Source organism: Peromyscus maniculatus, chromosome 18 (assembly GCF_049852395.1).
Source record: "Peromyscus maniculatus bairdii isolate BWxNUB_F1_BW_parent chromosome 18, HU_Pman_BW_mat_3.1, whole genome shotgun sequence".
Taxonomy (NCBI): domain Eukaryota; kingdom Metazoa; phylum Chordata; class Mammalia; order Rodentia; family Cricetidae; genus Peromyscus; species Peromyscus maniculatus.
In genome coordinates this window covers 647815-672541 of record NC_134869.1, presented here as the reverse complement: position 1 = coordinate 672541, position 24727 = coordinate 647815, and the positions used below count along the sequence as shown (strand labels likewise).

The 24727-nt window shown below is 40.4% G+C and overlaps 1 protein-coding gene and 1 non-coding gene across 1 annotated transcript; one reads left to right on the top strand and one right to left on the bottom strand.

Moving 5' to 3' along the window:
- LOC143269364 (uncharacterized) overlaps nt 1-24727 on the bottom strand; it is a 90950-nt gene that overhangs the window by 45690 nt on the left and 20533 nt on the right.
- On the top strand, nt 15335-15441 carry LOC143269452 (U6 spliceosomal RNA). The gene has a single exon (XR_013045875.1). It is a non-coding gene; the product is annotated as a U6 spliceosomal RNA (small nuclear RNA).

Here is a 24727-nt window from a genome sequence, read left to right as displayed (position 1 = left end):
AGAGGTGGAGTGTGAAGTGATTGGAAGCTAAACTGGAGAGCTGCTTTAAGATCAAGGCCTGGGGAGACAGCATGGCAGCCCATCGACTACAACCACAGGGCTCTGGAAGAGGAGACCTGAACCTCCAGAGGTGCATTCATACAGGAAGTGGGAAGTCAAAGCCACAGCTAACAAAGTAGATAGACCCTGAACCCTGCAAGAAGATCTCATGTGGAAGACAAATCATGGCCAGTACACATACTAACACAGAAGGTGTGAGGGGATCTAATGAGACCCTCTCCCTAGACCAAGTACTACAGGAAACTACAGACTATTGAGGGGGAGAATTGTTTTTCCCAGGGATGAGTCCCTGCTGTGGATATTGCTCTACATAAATAAAACACTGATGGCCAGTGACCAGGCAGGAAGTAGGTGGCCAGGCAGGAAGTAGGTGGGACAAGGAGAGAGGAGAATTCTGGGAAGCAGAAGGCTGAGGGGAGAGACACTGCAGCCACCTCCAGGAGAAGCAGCATGTAAAGACTCTGGTAAGCCACCAGCTACATGGCAAGGTATAGATTTATAAAAATGGGTTAATTTAAGATAAAAGAACAGATAGCAAGAAGCCTGCCACGGCCATACAGTTTATAAGTGATATAAGTGTCTGAGTGATTATTTTATAAGTGGATTGTGGGACTGCAGGGCTTGGGGAACCTGGAGAGAAGCCCTCCAGCAACAAGTTCCCTAGTTGGTTATTCAAAACAAAGTGGTCTGCCCTGTAATCATATAATTAGAAGATACAGCAAATGGACTCAGTAGCTCATATTTATTTATGTGCACAGACATATAAATATATATGCAATAGTAATAGCAAAAGATAACCAGTTTGAGATGGAGTAAGTGCGGGCATATAGAAAACTCTCTTTTGAGCCATCAACCAGCTCCCAAATTATGACACAGAGACTTCTTATTAGTTATAAATGGTTCCTATCATATGGATTGTGGCACAAGATGTGAATTCTTCCCTGTGCATCTACCCAACACCATGCACTCCTGAGAAATCTCTGCAGAAAAGAAACTCCCTTTGTCCCTCAGAACTAAATCACACCATTGTGGCTGATGGTAGCAGAAAGGTAGAAGCATTCTAAACATGTATTGCTGAATGATTGTCCACATCACCATCTTTCTACCATCTTTCTACTTACTGCCCAGGTCACCACATGGACCAACAAACCCACACTTTGGCTAATGGTCCATCCAAGTCCCAGCATAAATGACAGTTCAGCAGACCTGCTCTGATCACTCAACATTCACCAAGACATAGCTTGTGGACTTCCTCACAACTCACTACAGCAGAGGCAGAGGAGAATCCTGGAAAGAACCTGTAAACTACCTCCTGCTGGTGCTCCTGATTGCTAAGCCTTCCCAGAGCCCCTCATTAGCTGGATCACTCAGCTAGGCTTCAGGACATTAGCAGTTACCCTACTGGGTGTTCAGACATCAAAAGACTCAGAGAGAAAAAACTCTCCCAGGTGGGTCCTTCCACACTAGACACAAATCTAGAAAATTTGTAGTTTATTAAAATCCTCCAGTCTCCCACAGCACTTCCTGTTCCTCTTTCAAGACACAGGATCCTATGGTTGCACAGCTCATGACATACTCAATGTCCAGTGTAGCCAACCCTTTGCTTCATAGTTGGGAAGTCCTGCAACCCAACACAGGTAACATTCAAGCAGTAACTGTTGTTAAACAAAAAGAGGCCATGGATGAGTACACAATGAAGGGTCTATGGGAGGGCTTGGAGGGAGGGAAGAGATAGTGATAATAATGTAAATATAATTCCCAATAATTCTGTTAAAAAGTTGAAATAGGCTTTATGGCCATGTTCCCCAGAGACTAGTGATTTGTATTAGATCACACCAAGTACTACTCACATCATTTTTCTTAGGGTACGTATCTTAAACCTGGAAAACACAGTCATTTTAGGCAGGGCCACACCATTCTATCCAGTCCTACTGCTTAGATTCAACTGGTGTAACTACTACAATTTGATTTCATGAAAATTCAGTTCTTATCCAAATTCTTGATTGCCTGGTATGTGGCCCCAAGAAATGACCAGTCAGAACATTCATTGATCCTGTAACATTGACTACCTCACTCCTCACTGCTAAGGTCAACTACTATCACAGCAGGAAAGCTTTCACCCTTTCTTGCTCATGCCTCTCTGTGCTGTGACTATACCTGCTTTACAGTTGGTCAGTGAACTCAATTCTTACACAAGTTCTACTTTATTTCTAAATTCACAATAAAATCTAGAGAAGTTGGAGGACATTCATTCACTGCTCTATTTTCCCTTCCCACAGACCAGCCAAGGCCCAGCCTGGAAGGAGTTGCAGGACTGTCTTTCCAGCACTGGGAGGCCGAGGCAGGATTAGGTGTTTAAAGTAATTCTCAATTATATTGTGTGAGTCAAGCCTGAGCTATAGGACATGTTGACCTGAATCAACAGTTCACAACCTTCCTAATGCTGTGACTCTTTAATACAGTTTCTCATGATGTTGTGACACCCCAACTATAAGATTATTTCACTCTTACTTCTTAACTATGTTTTAGTTTCCGTTATGATTTATAATATACATATTTGCACCTTCTTAGGCCAGTCCTGTGATAGGGTCATTTGATCCCCCAAAGGCCGTCATGTCCTCCAAAATTGAAAAGCATATAAATAAATACATAAACAAACAGCAGTTAAGAAAAAAAGGAATAAAATTCCTAAACTGGGAAACATAGAAAAATAGAAAAAGCTTTCAATAATGCATTAAAAGAACCTGGATGTTAATAAATGATACCAATATTTGATGTTTTAAAATGATAAAAATAATTGAAATTATATGTAGCTATACTGACTTTGAAATGGAGATGGCACCACCATGGTAGAGTGAATACCATTAATTAGAGACTGTATGACTTTGTCCCATGTAAAATATTAGCCAGTATAAGCTAATACATGGAGTTACAGCCAGTGGTTGGTATCTCAAACCTCTCAGCTGACTTCTCTGTATCAACCAGGATTGCACATATCTGCACAGGAGAGTTTGCTAATTGGAAACTGAATAGTTAGTACTTCGAGCTATCCTTCCTAAACTGTACACCAGCCAATAGTGTCTGACTTCATTCACATGGAAGGAATTAATACATGCAGAGAAATTACAGAGGAAGTCACTCACCATGCCCCATCAGTCCTTCTTTCTAATGGAGACCCCTACAGCTCATTGCCTTTAACTGCAGTCTGTGATCAAGATATTGCCTGGTCTAATGCCCCCTGCAGTGTACACAGTGGCCCTGCCCCTGTCTACAGGATCTGCCCCCATCTGCAGGCCCCTCTCCCTGGCTGCAGGCCCTACCCTCTGTCTGCAGGCCCAACCCTACCAGGCAGAGGAGAGAGGAGGAAGGACACAGGTGTCCCCACCCCTTCCTGTAGGCCCTGTTCTCCCAGGCAGAGGGGAAAGATGGAAGGTCACAGGTGACCTCACCCCCTGTCTATTGGCCTAGCCCCTGCCTGCAGGCCAAGGGCACTCTTCCTCCTCCTTTGGTCTGCAGGAAGAAGCCATGCTCCTCACACAAATCCTTTCCCTGTTGTGTAGTAGACAGTCCACTATGTGACTCAAACTGGTAATTTTAGAACTCTGTGGTGGTACAGATATGTAATCCAAAAATTTAGGGTGATTAGTCAGGGATAATAAAGGGAATGCTCTCTGGGGCTACAGACAGGGTTTAAGTCCACCTCAACATAGAAGTCCTTGACTCAAAACTGCTTTTCAAAAGGACTGGAGATGCCCCTGTTCTAGAATTAATATACCTCCATGGCATACCAGGACATAAAGTTGGTTGTGACCCTGTAATGGTCTCTTGAGCAGCATAGTAGAGGCCAGTTTTTTAATAAAAGGATGGGCCTTTGTACTGGTTTGTAAATCAGGGTTGTCTCCCATGTTATGGAATGTAGCTGGTTGTAGCTGAAGTTTTCCTTGTCCCGTCTGGCCTATGGTCAGGGCAAACAAGTAAACACACAGAGACTTGTATTGCTTACAAAATGTATGGCTGTGGCAGGCTTCTTGTTATTTAGTTCTTCTATCTTAAATTAACCCATTTTTATTAGTCTATACTTTGCCACTTGGCTTGTGGCTTACCAGTACCTTACATCTCACTTCTTATGGTGGCAGCTGGCAGCATCTCTCTGCCTCCACCTTCCACTTCCCAGAATTCTCTTCTCTGCTTGTCCTGCCTATACTTCCTGCCTGGCTACTGTCCAATCAGCATTTTATTTACACAGAGTGATATCCATAGCACTTCCCCTTTTCTTTTTTTTAAAAAGGAAGGTTTTAACTTTCACATTAGTACAATTACAGATAACAAAACAATTATCAAGCAAGAATTACAGTTACAATATCTAGTCTGTTTATAATAACTAGTCTATTTGTATTTGGCAAAATTTAGAAGATATCCTATCTATCTTATATTTGTGAGTTCAAGGATTTATATCTAACTTATCTCTTATCATAACTAAATAAAATTATAACTATCTAGTCTTCAACTCCATCAAAGACCTCATAAGGATATAAAATTACCTGAGAAACAGGAGAACGATGCAAGCAACTTTCAAGAGTCTTACAGGGTAGACAGAGATAGCTGGCAGCCTGGACAGTCATCCAAAGTTCCCCTGTAAATTTGGGGCATCTGTTTTCAGCCCACAGGCCTAGAGTCTCTCAGCCACTTCTCTCTGTGTCCTGTAAAATGTCTGGCAGTTTTCTCTGTGAAGCAGGAACCTGAAGGACTATTTTGCCAAGCAAAGTTCAGTGGTCACCTTCCTATGGGTCCTGCATGTCCAGTCAATCAAGCTGTCCAGGTACAACAGTTTCTTTCCCAAATGGCTATTTTTGCCAAGGTGAAGATAAACTCCATATAGGGTGTCTTTAATGCCCATCTTCCTCTCTGAAGTAAATTGGTGCTGCCAGGAGCTGACATGTCTCATTGTCCAGAAAGTCTAAATTTTTAAAAACATTTTAAATGCCATATTCTGCAGGTCTTTGAAGTATTTGAAGACTACCTATCTATCTGAAATATATCTATGTATACCTAGAAAACTTAACATGACTATAAGTTTGACTATCATAGAAGATTAATTATTAATCTATTTCTGCTTTTAGAGCCAGGGACATGTGGTATTGAAATGTAAATCTCTCCCAGTTCTGAAAAGGTCTTTGTCTGAGGTGGAAAGCAAGGTCAGGAACCATTTTGCTGTGTCATTAAGCACACTGTAACCCTATAGGAGAAGCTCTTGTCACTCAGGAAGCACTAGCCAATCAGGCCCTCCAGGCAACCATCCAGTCAGAAGAGGTGCAGAGTCCTTCCTGTCACAAGCTTCAGGCTTGGTTTTGAAGAGGAGCTGGGGCCCGTGGTTTTGTGTGCTGTGCTGTGTGTGCTGCTGCAGGAAGCTGAGCAGAGAGGTTGGGCAATCGGAAAACCACAACATGGTGAGTGAAGGGCTGCTGTCCCCAGACTGGGAGGAGTGGTGATTTCAGTCATGGGAGCCAGTTTGGTGGGTCCTTTCCTGACTGGGTGGGAGCCAGTGTCCGGATGTAGAGTTCCACATGTTCTTGCATGGTACTTCATGGTCCAGCGTGGTTCTGCTCGTCCTGCCTGCTCCAGTGTGTTTCTGTGTGGTCCTGCGCTCTCTTTGCAATTCCTGGGCCGGCTGGCAGCCTGTGTCACTTCACTCTCTAGGCTTCTTGTGTGCAGATCATTGGGAGTGGGACTGAGCTTTGAAAGAACCTTGTTGACATCACTGTGCAATGCCGGCACCCTTAGTGCATAAGCATTTTCTCTATGGAACACAAATTTGCTGAATGCAGAGAGACCTGGTCCTGTATCTAATATATCTCCCAGAATTACTGTACTTTGAACTTTTCACATTTAGGCTTGGGATCCATCTGGAGTTATTTCTGTGGACCTTGTAAACAGTATCTCCTGTGTAAAGTAGCACTCCTCTGCCATACTGTGGTGGAGAAAAGTACAATTGATGGTAGTAAAATTGATGGTATAAGGGCTTACCAATTCTTAAGAGACATTAATTTACAAAGTAGAATTTAGGAAAGGAAGGGCTGCATCACAAATATCCCAAAGAGAGTATATGCTAACCATGCCAGTTAGAGATTAGTATGATAAGATGTAAATATTTGTTCTGCAGAGTTAACCAGCTACATTCTGATAACAAAGGAGACAACCCTGATTTACAACAAGCAGAAAAGCCCATCCTTCCATTAAAAAACCAGCCTCTAAATGCTGCTAAAGGAGCCATCACAGGGTCAGAATCAACCTTGAGTAATGGTGTGCCATGAAGTTATACTAATTTTAGAATCGGGGCATGTCAAATCTTTTTGAAAAGTGTTTTTGAGTCAAGAACTTCTATGTTGATTGAGGTGGACTTGAACCCTGTCTGTAGTCCCACAGGACATTGCCCTTGTTATCCTCCTGATTAGCCACCCTAAATTCCTGGATGACACATCTGTGGCACCCCAGAGTTCTAAAATTACCGGTTTGAGTCGCATAGTGGACTGTGCATTGCAGAACAGGGAAAGGATTTGTGTGTGGAGCATGGCTTCTCCCTTCAGACCAAAAGAGGAGGAACAGTCTACTGTGTACACTGCAGGGGGACACATACAAGCTATGTCATGATTGATACAGAGTGTTCAGACAAGGACTGTTTATCTGTCATTTTTTATGGAAATTAGATGAAATGTGAGCCAGACTATGGTTCTGTTGGTCCATATGCTGACTGTGGGAGTTGTCCTTGTCCTCTGAGCTTCTCTGTGGATGGATTTCCTTGGGAGGGGAAAACTCTGTAGCCCTGGCATGGGAGGATATGATGCTTGTAGTATCATTGTTCAGTGTGCACACACAGGCAAGCTTTTGGTGTGCAGTGAGAAGACAGATTGGAAAACTGAAGGTCTGGTTTCTAGAAGTTCTGAACATTGCACTCCTCTTTCACGTTTCTCTCATAAATGCTGCAAATAATTTAGAAACTGATAGAGTGATGGTGGTGTGGATCATCTTTCAGCAATACATGATTAGAATCTTCTACCTATCTGCTACCACCAGCTGCAATGGTGTTTTCTAGTGAAATTTCATTGAAGGAGACAAAAGGAGTTTCTGAGCTGCAGAGGTTTATCAGGTGTGCATGGTGCTGGGTGGGTGGATAGGACAGAATCAACATCTTGTGCCATTATCCATGTGACAGGAAGCATTCAAAATGGCTAAGACATCTTTGTTTCATGATTTGGGAGCTGGTTGGTGGCTCAAAAGAAAACCTGCTACATGCCCTCAAATACTGTCTCAAACTGGTTGTTTCACTTTTCTTATTTATGTGTCTATGCCCAGAAATAAATATGAGCTGCTGAGTCCATGGTATTTCTTCTATTTATTTGATTTCAGTGCAGACCACTTCATTTTGGATAACCCACAATTTTCCCTCTAGATAGTCCTTAGTTTCCTATAGCACTTTTCCTAAGGAGAGGGTTTCATTAGATCCTTCCCCTGAACCTTGTAAGTTAGTATGTGTACTGGCCCTATTTTCTCCTTCACCTGAGATCTTCTTGCAGGGCTCAGGGTCATTCTACCTTGCCAGACGTGACTCTGGGTTCCCAGCTCCTGTATGATTCCAGCTCTGGAGGTCCAATTCTTCTTTCCAGGGCCCTGTGGGTACAGTGGATGGGCTGCCTTGTTGTCTTCCCTGTCCCTGATCTTAAAGCAGCTCTCCAATTTAGCTGCCAAGCTCTCCCCATTCTGACACTTTCTCCCAAATTGAGGTCCTCACAGAATTCCAAGGTCCTCTGAGTCAGGCTAAAAATAATGTCTGGAAGGGTAATTCCAAGGAGGGAGAATGTCTTTGATTTCATTGTGTGGGTGTGTCTGTGAGGTTCTTGCCTGGGGGTGCATCTGGAGAGTGCTGTGCTTGTGAGGAGAGGACTGGAGGAATTTCTGTTGAGTTTGCCTCAGGGTGAGGGTGTGTTTAGTAGGTGATTTGCAGGCTTGGCCCAGGGAGGCAGGTAGGTGGGGCTGCAAAAGCTCACAGGTCCTGTGCACCAACCCAGCTGTTGTCTTGCTTATCTCAAATACCTGTGGAGCTGGAGGAGCTATTCCTGGAGTCACCTGGCCTGATTACTTGTAGCCCTGGAACTAGTCCCTGGAAACCTCCAGGACCTGGATCTCGTTGGACAAGGAGTCAATCAAGGCTAATGATTTAACCCAGAGACTTGGAGGTTATAGTGCTGCTGTTGTAGTTGTTAGGAGTAGCAGGATGCTGGGAACAGTGCAGGGAAGAGCTTGCAATGGTCATATACATGAGAACCTGATACAGGGAAAGTGAGACAACAATCCACCTAACCCTTTTCAGGACCTTCCTGCCACCAGGTGGCCTTCTGATTCCTTAGTCTTTATGCCACTCTCCAGATCCTTCTTTGAGTCCAGATGCCTTCCTTATATATCCTGGTGCCTAGCTGCTTTACCGAACATTCTATGGGGGCCCCAATGCCTTCTGAGACTTCAGATACTGCTAGAGTCTTGAATGTTCCTGAGACAGCATTGGTGATACTCATAGGTAAGCTCCTTGGTACAACTGGAAATGTTATAAGGCAAACATATTCATAAGTGTTGTTTTGAGGCATTTGTTATTTTGTATTTAAAAAATCTTGTTATATTTTTAATATCAGAATTTTGGAGCTTATTGAAATTATAAATTACTGCTTTTCCTATAGATTTTGATTAGACAAGTCAGGATTAGACAATTGTTTTGAAACTCCCTCTTGTATAGAAAACTGTCATATTTTCAGTAATGAGCCAATGGTATAGAGTGAAAAGTTTATTGGAATTTGTTTTATACATTCATTGTAAATTATTTTATATTTGTGTTATCTATTCCATATATTCAATATATATTGTTCATTGTACTATACAATGTGAGTATTAGGCTAGTTGGATCTTTGTAATAAGATCTTGTTTCAAACAACAGAGCAAAATTATATTTAACTTTATTTATGAGTGTGTGTGTGTGTGTGTGTGTGTGTGTGTGTGTGTGTGTGTGTGTATTATTGATAAAGGTCTTTCTATCATATTCACTATGAAGACCAAATTCAAGGATATCTTCCTGGCTCTGCTATCATACTTGGTATATTCCTTTCTGTGAATAATTTGACACGGACCAGTGACTGACACCAAAATTGGCTTTAAAAGATGTTGTCAGCTGGGTGGGGGTGGTGCACGTCTTTAATCCCAGCACTCGGGAGGCAGAGCCAGGTAATCTCTGTGTGTTCAAGGCCAGCCTGACCTACGGTGTGAGTTCCAGGACAGGCACAAAGCTACACAGAGAAACCCTGTGTCAAAAAACCAAACAAAAAAACAAAACAAACAAACAAAAAAAAGACATATTGTCCTGAACCTGAGTACCTCTGCAGAGGTTAAACTGGGACACTTCATTGCATTTTAGAAAACAATTTTCGGATGAATCAATACAAATCAGAGTTGGGCATGGTGGTGGTTTCACATGCCTTTAGTCCTAGAACTCGGGAGGCAGATCCAGGCAGAACTCTGTGAGTTTGAGTCCAGCCTCATTTACAGAGCGAGATCCTGGACAGGCACCAAAACTGCACAGAGAAACCCTGTCTCAAAAAACCACCACCAACAACAAAAATTTTCCAGTTTTGTCTACATTGGGATTACCAATATGTAATCAGTGAATGAGGTATAGGTGATTTCTTATTGTCCCAAGTAGCCGTTTCTTAATAATCCAAAATTAATTAGGATTAATTTTCTCTAAGGTAGTTTGGATAAGTGTTTGTCTGTCTTATTGATTTCCTTAAAAAAAACTGACTGTGTTTCATTGACTCCTTGTCTTTTTCTTTGTTTCTATTTACTGAATTTTAGCCCTTATTTGATACTTTCTTCCTGTCTATTCCTCTTGGATATACCTATTGTTTTTGTTCTAGTGCTTTTATGTGTGATGTTAAGTTGCAAATATGAAGTCTTTTCCTTTTTTTATGTAGACACTCAGTTGTATATACATTTTCCTCATATCACCACTTTCATTGTGTCCTCCATGTTTGGATATCTTGTGTAATCATTTTCATTGAATTCTAGAAACTTTAATTTCCTTCTTTATTTCTGTCTTGACCCATTTTCTTTAGTAGAGTGCTGTTCAGTTTTCATGAGTTTTTAAGTTATTTTTTTAATATCCAGCTGTAATCCATAGTGGTCTGATAGGATGCAAGGAGTTATTTTAATTTTCTTATATCTTTTGAGACTTGAATTATGTCCCAGTGTGTCATCAACTTTGGAAAAAATTCCATATGGTGCTGAGAAGAAGGTATATTCTTTTTCTTTGGGTGGAATGTTCTGTAGTGTGTTATGTTCATGTGATTTATAAAATCCATTAGCTCCAATATTTCTCCATTTGGTTTCTGTCTGGATGACCTGTCCATTGTTGAGGGTGGGGTATTGAAATCTACCCCTATCAAACACTGTGTGAGAGTCAGTGTGTCATTTAACCTGTAGAGGTATTTCTTTTACAAAAGTGGGTGACCTTGTGTTTGGGGCATAGATATTAATAATTGAAATGTCATATTGGAGTTTTCCTTTGATGACTAAGGAGCATTCTTCCCCATTGCTTTTGATTAATTTTTGTTTGAAGACTATTTTGGTTAGATAGTAAAACATCTACAGAAGACTGCTTTTTAGTTTCAGTTGCTTTAAATGTCTTTCCCAGCATTCACCTTTTGGTAATCTCTATCCTTGATGTTGAAGTGTGTTTCTTGTATGCAGTGGAAGGATGGATATTTTTTCTGTATCCATACTGATAATTTGTGTCTTCATTGGAAAATTGAAACTATTGATATTGAGAGATATCAGGAATAATGACTATTAATGCCTTTATTTTGTTGTTGTTATTGGTGGTGATGATGGTATGTGTATGAGAGTATGTTAGTTTGTGTTTGTGTGTGTGTTTCTCTTCTTTTGTTTTTGCTGATGTAATATTATTCATTTACTATGTTTTCATGTTTGTAGTTAGCTTCCTTGGATTGGATTTTTGTCTTCTAGTACCTTATGGAGGACTGGATTTGTACATAGATATTATATAAATTGTATCTTATTTTCTCCATTTATAGTGAAGTAAAGTTTCAGAATGTAATAATCTGGGGTGGCATCTGTGGTTTCTTAGAGCCTGCGTCACATGTGCCCAAGCCCTTATGGCTTTTAGAATCTCCATTGAGAAGTGAGGTATAATTCTCATAGGTCTGCCTTCAAATATTACTTGGTCTTTTTCCTTTGCAGCTTTTACTATTCTTTCCTTGTTTTGTATGGTTACTCTTTTGGTTATTGTGTGACAAGGGGACTTTCTTTGTTCTATATGTTTACTGATTTGGTTATTATGTGACAAGGGGACTTTCTTTTCTGACCCAATTTCTTGAGTGTTTTTGCCTGCATCTTTGTACCTTTATCAGCACCTACATTAACTAAGGAAAATTTATTATATGATTTTATTGAAAATATTTTCTGGATATTTGAGCTGTTCTTTTTTCTTTTTCTTTTTTTCTATTCCATCATTCATAGGTTTTGTCTCTGCATAATGTCCAAGAATTCCTGGTTGTTTTGCATTAAGAATTATTTTTTATTTTTTATTTTTATTTCTCCTTATAGAGTGTTCTACAAAATGGAATGATTTGAATTCTTAACCAGGAAGTGAATTTCTTTTTTAACATTTTAATTAAAACTTAATTACAAAGAGCTTAAAAAAATCTGTCACCAAAACTGACCAAACCTAAAATGTCTCTTTTTTTTCATTTTTCTTTATTAAGAAATTTTCTACTCACTCCACATACTATCCACAGATCTCCCCTCCTCCCTCCTCCCATCCTCCAGCCCTCTTTCCCAAGCCACCCCACATCCCCACATCCCCCAAATTGTGGTCTCCCATGGGAAGTCAGCAGAGCCCAGCACACTGAGTCTAGGCAGGTCCAAGCACCTTCCCACTGCACCAAGGCTGTACAAAGTGTCACACCACAGGCAACGGATTCCAGAAGCCTGCCCATGCAACAGGGTCAGATCCCAATCCCTCTGCCTGGGTGCCCCCCAAACAGTTCCAGCCAACTACCATCTTCCGTATCCAGAAGGCCTAGTCCAGTCCCACGAGGGCTCCACAGCCACCAGTCCACAGTTCATGGGCTTCCACTAGTGTGGACGGTCATCTCTGTATGTCCTCCCATTATTTTTTTGATCTGCCTCACCTGCAGTATCTCTCCTCTCTCTCATCAATTGGATTCCTGGAGCTCAGCCTGGTGCCTGGCCATAGATCTCTGCATCTGCCTCCATCAGTCACTGGACAAAGGCTCTATGATGACAACTAGGCCATTTGCTAGGTTAGTCACCAGAGTAAACTGGCCCAGGTACCCTCTGGACCACTGCCAGCAGACCAAGGCAGGGTCAACCTTGTGGATTCCTGAGAGCCTCCCAAGCACCCTGCCTCTTCCTATTTCCATGATGTCTTCATCTATCATGGTATCTTCCTCCCTCGCCTTCTACTCTGTCCTTGTTCCAGCTTGACCCTCCCATTTCCCTATGTTCTCATCCCCCACTCCTCACCCTCTGCCACCCCTCCACACCCTGTCCACTCATGTAGATCTCATCCACTTCTCCTTCACATGGTCATCCATGTGTCCTTCCTAGGGTCTTTCCCTGTTAGCTAGCCTCTCTTGAGTTGTGGGTTGCAGTCTGACCATGCCTTACTTCACATTTAGTATCCACTTATAAGTGAGTACATTCTATGTTTGTCCTTCTGAGTCTGGGTTACTTCACTCAAGATGATATTTTCTAGTTCCATCCATTTGCCTGCAAATTTCATGATATCATTGTTTTTTTACTGCTGATTAGTACTCCATTGTGCATATGTGCCATATTTTCTTTATCCATTCTTCAGTTGAGAGGCATCTAGGTTGTTTCCAGGTTCTTGCTATTATGAATAATGCTGATATGAACATAGTTGGACATGTGTCCTTGTGGTAAGATTGAGCATTCCTTGGGCATATGCCCAGAGTGGTATAACTGGGTCTTGAGGAAGACTTATTCCCAATTTTCTGAAAAACTACCATACTGATTTCCAGAGTGGCTGTACAAGTTTGCATTCCCACCATCAGTGGGAGAATGTTCCACTTTCTCCATATCCTCTCCAACATAAGCTGTCTTCAGTGTTTTTGATCTTAGCCATTCTGACAGTGTAAGATGGTATCTCAGAGTTGTTTTAATTTGCGTTTCCCTGATGACTAAGGATGTTGAGCAATTCCTTAAATGCCTTTTAGCCATTTGAGATTCTTCTGTTGAGAATTCTCTGTTAAGCTCTGTAGCCCATTTTTTAATTGGATTGTTCAGTATTTTGAAGTCTAGCTTTTTGAGTTCTTTATATATTTTGGAGATCAGCCCTCTGGCAGATGTGGGGTTGGTGAAGAACTTTTCCCATTCTGTAGGCTGTTGTTTGGTCTTATTGACCATGTCGTTTGCTCTACAAAAGCTTCTCAGTTTCAGGAGGTCTCATATAGTAATTGTTGCTCTCTGTGTGTGCTACTAGTATTATATTTAGGAAGTGGTCTCTTCTGCCAATTTGTTCCAGACTACTTCCTACTTTCTCTTCTATCAAGTTCAGTGTAACTGGATTTAAGTTGAGGTCTTTGATCCATTAAGACTTTAAGCTTTGTGCATGGTGACAGATATGGATCTATTTGCAATCTTATGCATGTGGACATCCAGTTATGCCAGCACCATTTGTTGAAGATTTATTTCCATGGAACGGTTTTGGCTTCTTTATCAAAAATCATGTTCATAGCTGTGTGGATTAGGGTCAGGGTCTTTAATTCAATTCCACTGGTCCACATGGCAGATTTTATGACAGTACCAAGCTGTTTTTATTACTATAGCTCTGTAATAGAGCTTGATGCCTCCAGAGGTTGCTTTATTATACAGGATTTTTTTTTTTTTAGCTATTCTAGGCTTTTTGTTTTTCCATATAAAATTAAGTATTGTTCTTTCCAGGTCTGTGAAGAATTGTGTTGGGATTTTGATGGGGATTGCATTAAATCTCCATATTGCTTTTGGTAAGATTGCCATTTTTACTATGTTGATTCTACGTATCCATGAGCATGGGAGATCTTTCCATTTTTTGATATCTTCTTCAATTTCTTTCTTCAGAGACTTAAAGTTCTTATCATACAGGTCTTTCACTTGCTTAGTTAGAGTTACCCCAAGGTATTTTATATTATTTGTGGCCATTGTAAAGGGTGATGTTTCTATGATTTCTTTATCAGGACCTTTTTCATTTGTATATGTTTTGATGAACCATAGTAATTCTTGAAATTCTATAATAATAATTTAAACTAGGAAATCATTTCATATGTCCTCAATAATTGGGTTAACTTCTTTGCTTTTTTCATTTCATTTATTTAAAAATGTTTGAACTGTGTTTATGTGTTCATCCTTTTTCCATGATGTGTATGTGACAGTGAGAGGACAGCTTATACATGTCTGTTGTCTACTTATCCTATGAAAGTTCTAGAGATGAAATCCAGGGAATCATTTGGAATTCAGTGACCTCAATGGCAATTGATTGGGTATTAAAATTATTTATGTATGTGCTGGTATGTGAGTGTGCACATGCCATACCACTAGTGTAGAAATAGGAGAAAAATTTGTAGTAGTGACATGGGTTTCCTACAGATTGAACTCAGGACATCAGGATTAGGAGCAACCATGTTTACTCACAAAAACTATTCTCTGACATTCATTTGTTGTTCTGAGAAAGTGTTATGAACAGATGTTTAGTCCTGATAATAAACTAACTCATTTCACCTGCAATAAAAACAAAAACAAAAACAAAGACAGCAGTATATCATTTTCATATGCAAATAAGATTTATTATTCAATTTCTCCTATATTCCACTATATTTCAATGAAAACCTATTTACAACATGAAAAGACAATATTTTTACTGATTTAGTGTATCAATTAATCTTATTTGATTATCAATGAGACTGCTCTGATAGAAATGTCTGTATTGTGCAAAGATATGACCTAATCTTGATCACCATATGTGGATGAACAAAAGTAGACCCCATAAAATTGTCTTCTATTCTCCACATTTCCATCATGACTTACATTACACAAACACATACATACATACATACATACACACACACACACACACACACACACACACACACACACACACACACAAGCATGTACATTCACTAGAAAAAAATTTAATGTAGTTCTCGCTTCGGCAGTATGTATACTAAAATTGAAACAATACAAAGAAGATTAGCATGGTCCCTTTGCAAGGATAACATGCAAATTCGTGAAGCATTCCATATTTTTACAGATGTTATGCAGATACTAAGAGACCATGGATGCCAACCAAGGCTATTATACCCAGCAAAATTCCCAATCAACATAGATGGAGTAAACAAAATATTCCATGATAAAACCAAATTTAAACAATATTTCTCCACAAATCCAGCCCTACAGAAAGAACTTGAAGAAATCATTCAACCTATGGATGTTAGGTACACCCATGAAAACACAGGCAATAGATATTCCCATACTAACAATTAACAAAGAAGGGAAACCTACAACACTACCACCAAAAAATAACAGGAATTAAAAATAACTGTCATTAATATCCATCAATATCAATGGTCTCAATTCACCTATAAAAGACACAGGCTAACAGAATGGATATAAAAATAAGATCCATCCATTTGCTGCATACAAGAAACACACCTCAACTTCAAAGTCAGACACCACCTCAGAATAAAAGGCTGGGAAAAGACTTTCCAATCAAATGGATTTAAGAAGCAAGCTGGTATAGCTATCCTAATATCTAATAAAATAGACTTCAAACTAAATTCAACGGAAAGAGATCGGGAAGGACAGTACATATTTATCACAGGGAAAATCTGACAAGATTGAAAGACCCTAGCCCTTCAGGCTTACACCCCCAAGCTTCAGGAAAAGAGAAACTTCAAGCACCAGGAAATGAGAAACTAAAAATCTAGTTCCAAGGGCAACCTGACTTAGCCATTGTTCAATCTCCCCTGCAACCATAACAATGTAAAGAGATTTCTGTTAAGAGATGTTCTCAACTGTGACTTAGATAGTTGCAGGTGTTCCAGGGAGGACCACTGTGACCTGTGTGTAAACTCCACTCCCGCCTTGATACCCACCCCCTTGAGATTTCAGGAAAAATGTACCAGTTTCAGGAAAAAGGTACCTGTTGACGTAACTGTACCCCCTCTGATCACTCTGTACCCAGACCATGATCTTGTGAAACGAAATTGTATGGGAATTGTAATCTTGTGGGTTTTGTGGGTTTTTCCTTTATAAGCCCTTATGGGGCTGCAGTAAGAAGTGGCTCTTGCTCTTAGGAGCAGATTTGCCCTTCTATATAGAAGCTTAATAAATCCTCCTGCTATTGCATCAACTGGACTGGAGTCTGGGTTCTTTGGGCGCACACTTGAGACCCTAAATTTTGGGGTCCAACAATGGAGGTTCCACCGACATTGGGGTGCCCCCCGAATGCCCACTCTGCCAGTTGGAGGTAAAAACAAGCTTGATCTATGTTTTATGTTATTGTGTCTTGTCTTTTGTCTGGTTGATTTGGCATTTGTATTCGGTGCCTGCAAAAGTGTGCAGGACTTGTGTCTGGGACTTGTGTGGGAGAGCAGATATGCTCAAGAGTCCCCAGGTCCCCACTCTGGAGGTCTCCTCCGGAGTGATCTGAAGAAGGAGAGGAGTCTCTCCTTCCCGGGGGAGTGAGGCTGTTCACAGCCACTCCCATTTGAATTTGTGCTTTCGGTTTTGTGCTTTCAGATTTGTGGCCAAATCAACTACCGCGCAGACTGTGTCTGTCCTTGTCCTCTTTGTGTTTGTTTTTTTGTAGTCTGTCTTTTGCCTCTACCTTCCTCTCTCCATATGGGCAACAAGCCCCTAAGTTTGACTTTAGATAACTGGAAGGATGTCCTTGCTCAGGCTCACAATGCCTCTCTGGACGTCAAGAAAAAGAAGTGGATCATCTTCTGTTCCTCAGAATGGCTGGCCTTTGGGGTTGGCTGGCCAGGGGATGGAACTTTTAACACTGACATCATTTCACAGGTGAAGGCTCAGATCTTTGACCAAGGACCACACAGGCACCCAGATCAAGTGCCTTATATTTCGGTCTGGGAGAGTTTAGCTAGAGACTCACCTGTCTGGGTGAAGCCGTTTCTTACTGCTTCATCTGCCCCAGCAACGCTGGGAACTAGACCTCCCCCTCTCCCTTCTCAAATTCCCCTTCTGCCCTCCAACCCTTTTCCCCCTTTACCCTCTTAAGGAAATCAAGCGTGAACCCCCCCTCCCCCAGTCCTTCCAGAGGACGGGGAGACTAATGATGGGATCACCCCCCTCATGCAGATCTGCCGCTGGCGCAGGGAAAAAAAAATTCCTTCAAAACGGCTCCAGACACTGGCTAGGCAGCCTGTGAGCTACGGAGCAGAGCGGAGCTGGCAGGAGTCAGCTGGAGCCTTAAGGAGCTCAGAATGTGGGGGCTGGTGGAGAACTAACTGCCCTTCCAGGATCACAGCTGACGGGTCTGTGGGCCCTGCCGGGGTATGGAATCTCCCATGCTGTTGGGTGGGGCTTCCAAGACCTGCCTGGGAGCTAAAACCTGATCAGGATCTGGCTCCAAGAATGGAATATCACTCCCTATGTGAGGTTAACCAACAGTTTCTTGTCTGAGGTACAGTACTGATGCAAATTTAGATTTCTAGATTACTGAGGAAAATCACAAAAAAAAAAGACTTTGATATAAAAGGTCAGCAAATTGTTATGCTTTCTTATACCTGCAAATATTGAATTTGAAAGTTAATTCTGGTTGGTTTTCATCTTAAAAATGGCTAATGATTAAACAGGTATATGACTTGGAAATGTAAGCAAGCTTTAACTGTATGTATGTATATATGTAACTTGGATCCAACTGTGTGTATATGTACAAGTAATTATTGTCTTTAAAAAAATATATGTAACACCTAAGTACTTATGTCTTTACCAAATGTTCAATATTTGATAAATATTAAAGCTATATATCAATGCTTTTATACACAGAAATATACATTGCTCTGGCAGCTAAACTTTGTAATTTAAGATTTACCCATGTACATAAAAGGATCATAGAAAACAGCTAAGGTTTGCAAATAAGTTTCAAAAAGAGTCTGATGGACCTTAGCAGTTTTAAAAAATTGCCAGTGTCAGGTGATGATCACCGAAAACACCAGCCATAATAAAATAAAACAGACAGACTATGTATGTGCTGCCAAAAATAGGGCTAAAGAAATCATCCAAACCTCTAAGTAAAAGAAGAAAGGTACTTTATTGTTATTACAAAAGACTTTGAGAGATCTTAATCCTTTAAGAACAGTTTTTATAGTTAAAAACCAATGACTTAAAAATTTCTCCTTACCCAAGGTACATTCAGGCTTAAGAATGTTGTCTAGCCTCCTTATGTTTGCTAAGTTTGGTAAACTTAAGTTATCTGGATAAGCTGATACATATATAAGTTTTATATTGATATTTTGTTTTGATTTCTTTACTGAACCTGTATTTGATGCTAGAAAAGAGCTTCAACTTAAAAAACATTGTTTTTAATAGTCAGTCATGAAAAATCAAGTTTCTTTTTAATTATAGTCAAGATAAAAAAGTACTGATATAATATTACAGAGATAAATTTACTCATTTATTCAGTCCCTTGCATATGTTTTCAGGGTTGAGCTTGAAACAAATAGTTAGAAACAAAGTTTGTCTATTCAGACACCTGGACAGCCCTCATACTTCAGAGATCTGCAGAATATGGCATTTAAATATTGATCTAAAAGTTTATTATATCAGACAAGCTTCCAGATCCTAGCAGTGACCCAAGGTCTCCGAAGAAGATTACGTACGAGACACCACAACGTCTATGCCTGGATTATGACAACGCTGACCACAGGGCAAGATGCACCAGTGCAACGCCTGCTGCCAGGACCTAGCCCAGACTGTGGACAAGCAGTAGGACACTGGAATTGAGGTCAGTCTCCTTGTGGCCCTATTCTACAGGAAAAATATTCTGCCTTATGGGCCTGATAGCGGAAGAAGATTGATGCTATTCTGACTGGTGCCTCCAACGCTATGGAGACCTGGGTAGGGATAAATCCCTGTAATTTATAGGATTGGATGCTTCTTGGTCTGCACTCAGATATAGTTTATCCTTCTCAGATCTTTGACAGTACTGATGGCTAGGCTACCTCTAACTTTGTCAGCATGGCAGCATCAGACAACCAGATTCTTCTGCAAGGCCATAGCTAGCTTGTTAGCTCACTTTTAAAAAAATGTTCTAAGATATAAAAGTTTGAATAAGTCATAAAGATTCAGATATGAGTCTAAAATAAGATATATTTCAGATTACTCTCCTGTTCTATGGTTCAGAGCTTAACATTTAGGAGTCCTGATGAGCTGGTAAAACAATGACTACTTACTGTTCAGTCACAAGCTCAACATTTTGGATTTGTTTTAGATGTCATTTAAACATGTCTAAATGTAAACCTAAAAATGCTTCTCACCTGGCCAAAAATCCTTGTCCAACTTATACCTGGCTTTCTGCAAAAAAACAACAAGAACAGCAAAAAAAGCCCAAATCTGTAGTTCTTGTTGGGACTCAAAGGTATGAGTCCACTTCTGCTGTTTTACCTGCTTTTTCTACAATGTGGATTTCAGTACAGATTGGTAATACTAATGTATCTAAAACTTTTATGTCATTTTATAAGTAGGCCTCAAAGGATGAAACGAGTCATAAAAACCTAGACCCACTTCACAGAGGTTGAAAGGACCTCAGATGAGTATTCGTAAAGATAGTATTTTTCCTCTCTCTTGATCTTGGGACTACTGTTTTTCCCATTACTAAGGGTATGAACCTAAGGATTCCAAATAAGTTCATAAATTTTAATTCTGTTCCTAGTTTAAATCTGTCTCAACAGATTTCTACTTGGCTGGTAAACACCTCCAAATTTCAGTTGCTGACTCCACTGCTCCAGATGACTGTGGGCTCCAGACTTGCTAAAGGTCAATGTGGACCAGCCCAGCTAACATGATTCTTCTCTGTCCCTATGGGGTCAGGCAGCTATATGCTACTGACAAATGCCCCCTGCCCAGTCTTTGACCAGCTTTTCAGCCTTTCAGGGAGGGGCCCTGATAATGCCACCCCAATGCCAGCACGAAGCAGTTCCAGAAGAGAATACATCATCCCAATTCCTTGTTCAAAAGAAGTTGAAATGCTGGGTCAAAACACTCCCTGGCATAGAGACAAGATGGTTAGCTATACATGGACTATGCGTGGCCATTACAGGCCATAAGTTACTAAATGTAATACCATAATTTTAAGATTAAAATTTGCCAAAAAGAAAATGGGGGAATGAAAGACCCTAGCCCTTCAGGCTTACACACCCAAGCTTCAGGAAAAGAGAAACTTCAAGCACCAGGATATGAGAAACTAAAAATCTAGTTCCAAGGGCAACCTGACCTAGCCATTGTTCAATCTCCCCTGCAACCATATAACAATGTAAAGAAATTTCTGTTAAGAGATGTGCTTAACTGTAACTGGGATAGTTGCAGGTGTTCCAGGAAGGACCACTGTGACCTGTGTGTAAACTCCACTCCCGCCTTGATACCCCCCCTTGAGGTTTCAGGAAAAATGTACCTGTTGATGTAACTGAACCCCCTCTGTGATCACTCTGTACCCATACCATGATCTTTTGAAACGAAATTGTATGAGAATTGTAATCTTGCGGGTTTTGTGGGTTTTTCCTTTATAAGCCCTTATGGGGCTGCAGTAAGAAGTGGCTCTTGCTCTTAGGAGCAGGGTTTGCCCTTCTATATAGAAGCTTAATAAATCCTCCTGCTATTGCATCAACTGGACTGGAGTCTGGGTTCTTGGGGCACCCACTTGAGACCCTAAATTTTGGGGTACAACAAAGATGAATCTTAATTCTGAATATTTATGCCCTAAATACAAGGGCACTGACATTCATAAAAGAAACATTACTAAAGCTTAAATCACACATCAAACCCCATACACTAGTAGTTGGAGACTTCAACACCCTAATCTCACCAATGGGCAGGTCTGCCAGACAGAAACTTAACAGAAAAATAAGGGAACTAATAGACATTATGACTCAAATAGACTTAATAGATATCTACAAAATATTTCACCCTAACACAAAAGAATATGCCTTCTTTTAAGCACCCCATGGAACCTTCTCCAAAATTGACCACATGCTTGGACACAAAGCAAATCTCAACAGATACAAAAAATTGAAATAACCTCCTGTGTTCTATCAGACCACCATGGCTTAAACTTAGATTTCAATGACAACAAAAATTACAGAAAGCCTACAATCTCGTGGAAACTGAATAACATCCAATTGAATCACCAATGGGTCAAGGAAGAAATAAAGAAAGAAATGAAAGATTTCCTAGAATTCAATGAAAATGAATGTACAACATACCCAAACTGATGGGACACTGTATCTAGAGTTTCCTGCCTTGCCCACAGTCAGGACAAATCTGTCACCCACCAGTCCCACAGCCGCTGAGACCCAACCAAGTAAACACAGAGACTTGTATTGCTTACAAACTGTATGGCCATGGCAGGCTTCTTGCTAACTGTTCATATATCTTAAATTAATCAATTTCTATAAATCTATACTTTGCCACATGGCTCGTGGCTTACCAGCATCTTCACATGCTGCTTGTCATGGATGCGGCCAGAAGTGTCTCTGATTCCGCCTTCCACTTCCCAGAATTCTTCTCCTCCTTGTCCCACCTATACTTCCTCCTGCTTGACTACTGGCCAATCAGTGTTTTATTTATTAACCAATAAGAGCAACACATTTGCCATACAGAACACCCCACCTCAGGACACCATGAAAGCAGTCCTAAGAGGAGAAAATTCATAGCTCTAAATGCCCAGATAAAGAAGTTGGAGAAATCTCATACTAGTGACTTAACAGCACAACTGAAAGCGCTAGAACAAGAAGAAGCAAACTCACTCAGGAGAAATAGACACCAGGAAATAATCAAATTGAAGGCTAAAATCAACAAAAGAGAAACAAAGAGAATAATACAAAGAATCAATGAAACAAAGAGTTGGTTCTTTGAGAAAATCAACAAGATTGATAAGGCCTTATCTAAATTAAACAAAAAGCAGAGAGAGAGAGCATCTAAATTAACGAAATCAGAAATGAAAAGAGGGACATAACAACATAACAATGAGGAAATCCAGAGAATCATCAGGTCATACTTCAAAAACATGTACTCCACAAAATTGGAAAATCTGAAAGAAATGGATGATTTTCTGGATAGGTATCCCATACCAAAGTTAAATCAAGAGCAGACAACTGTTTAAATAGACCAATTACCCCTAAGGAAATAGAAATTATCACCAAAAGTATCCCAACAACAACAACAAAAGCCCCGGACCACATGGTTTCAGCACAGAATTCTACCATATTTTAAAAGAAGAGCTAATACCAATACTCTTCAAATTGTTCCACACCACAAAAATAGAAGGAACATTACCAAATTGTTTTTTTTGAGGCTACCATTACCCTGATACCCAAACCACACAAAGATACAACAAAAAAGAGAATTACAGACCAATCTCCCTCATGAACATTGATGCAAAAATACTCAATAAAATACTGGCTAACCTAATCCAGGACACACTAAAAAAGTTATCCACCATGACCAAGTAGGCTTCATCCTAGAGATGCAAGGATAGTTCAACATACAAAAATCTGTCAATGTAATATACCATATAAATAAACTGAAAGAAAAAAAACCACATGATCATCTCAATGGATGCTGAAAAAAGCCTTTGACAAAATCCAACACCCCTTCATGGTAAAGGTTCTAGAGAGGTAAGGAATACAACAAACATACCTAAACATAATAAAGGCAGTTTACAACAAGCTGACAGCCAACATCAAAGTAAATGGAGAGAAACTCAAATCGATTCCACTAAAATCAGGAACAAGACAAGGCTGTCCACTCTCCCCATACTTATTTAATATTGTACTTTAAGTTCTAGCTAGAGCAATAAGAAAACAAAAGGAGATCAAGGGGACACAAATTGGAAAGAAAGTAGTCAAACCTTCATTATTTGCAGACGATATGATAGTATACATAAGTGACCCCAAAAATTCTACCAGGTAACTCCTAAAGCTGATAAACTCCTTCATTAATGTGGCAGCATACAAGATTAACTCAAAATGATCAGTAGCCCTCCTATATAGAAGAAATTTTTATATTTCACTTTTACTTTGACTGATGTATCCATTTCTTCTATTATATCCCCAGTGCCTGAGATCCTCTCTTCCAACTCTCTATTATATTGGTGAACCTTGGCTCTGTACTTCCTGTTTGTAGTCCTAAATTTTTTATTTCTGGAATTCCCTCAATTTCTGTTTTTCTTACTGTTTCAGTTTTCATTTTCAGGTCTTTTTTTTTGTTTGTTTGTTTTTTGTTTTTTGTTTTGTTTTGTTTTTCAAGAGGGTTTCTCTGTGTAACTTTGCACCTTTCCTGGAACTCACTTGTTAGCCCAGGCTGGTCTCGAACTCACAGAGATCCACCTGGCTCTGCCTCCCTAGTGCTGGGATTAAAGGCATGCGCCGCCGCCGCCGCCGCCGCCGCCGCCGCCACCGCCGCCGCCGCCGCCACCACCACCACCACCACCACCACCACCACCACCACCCGGCCTCATTTTCAGGTCTTAAACAATTTTGTTTCCTTTAATGATTAGTTTGTTTTATCTTGGCATAATTTACATTGTATATTGGTTTACTCCAATTGTTTGTATTTTCCTAGCTTTCTTTGAGGATTTATTGATTTCCTCCAATTGTTTGTTTGTTTATCCTTTCATGACTTTACTTAAGGTATTCATTTTCTTTTTAAGGGCCTCTATCATCTCTATATATTTGGTTTTAAGGTTTTTTCCCTGTATTTCAACTATGTTAGATTATTCAGGGCCTGCTGTGGTAGGATAGCTGCACTCTGGTGGTAACATATTGTCCTGGCTGTTATTAATCATGTCCTTATGTTAGGCATCAGGTTTGGGGTGATTATAGGTAAAGGTGCTGGTTTCTGACCTTATCTTGGTTAGATGTGAGTTTTGTTCCTGGGTTTCTGTTTCTTCTCCTGAGTTTCAGAGTATATGTTTGCTGAATGTTTCCTTTTCTCCTGGACTTACTGAATCATGTGTTCAAGGGAGAATGCTTGCTGGTGTTGGAAACTAGGGGAAAGAGAGATGAGGGGTAGATTATCTTTGGGATCTATAGGAGACATAGAGAGTAGAGAGGGGAAGCTGCCTCTGGTGGTCTACTGCAATAATAGGGGTAACTATTAAAATCAGGTCTGGGATGAGAGATAATGTGGTAGATCTGTGGACAGCCTTCTGGAAGATATGACAATTAGTAGATCAAGGGTGCTGCCCCAGTTGGGTGCTTTGACATAGACATGAGGTGGGAAGGGCAGGGCACCTGGGGATAGTCTTTGGATTTCACAGGAGTTATGAACAGGTAGAGGAGAAGCTGCAGCTGAA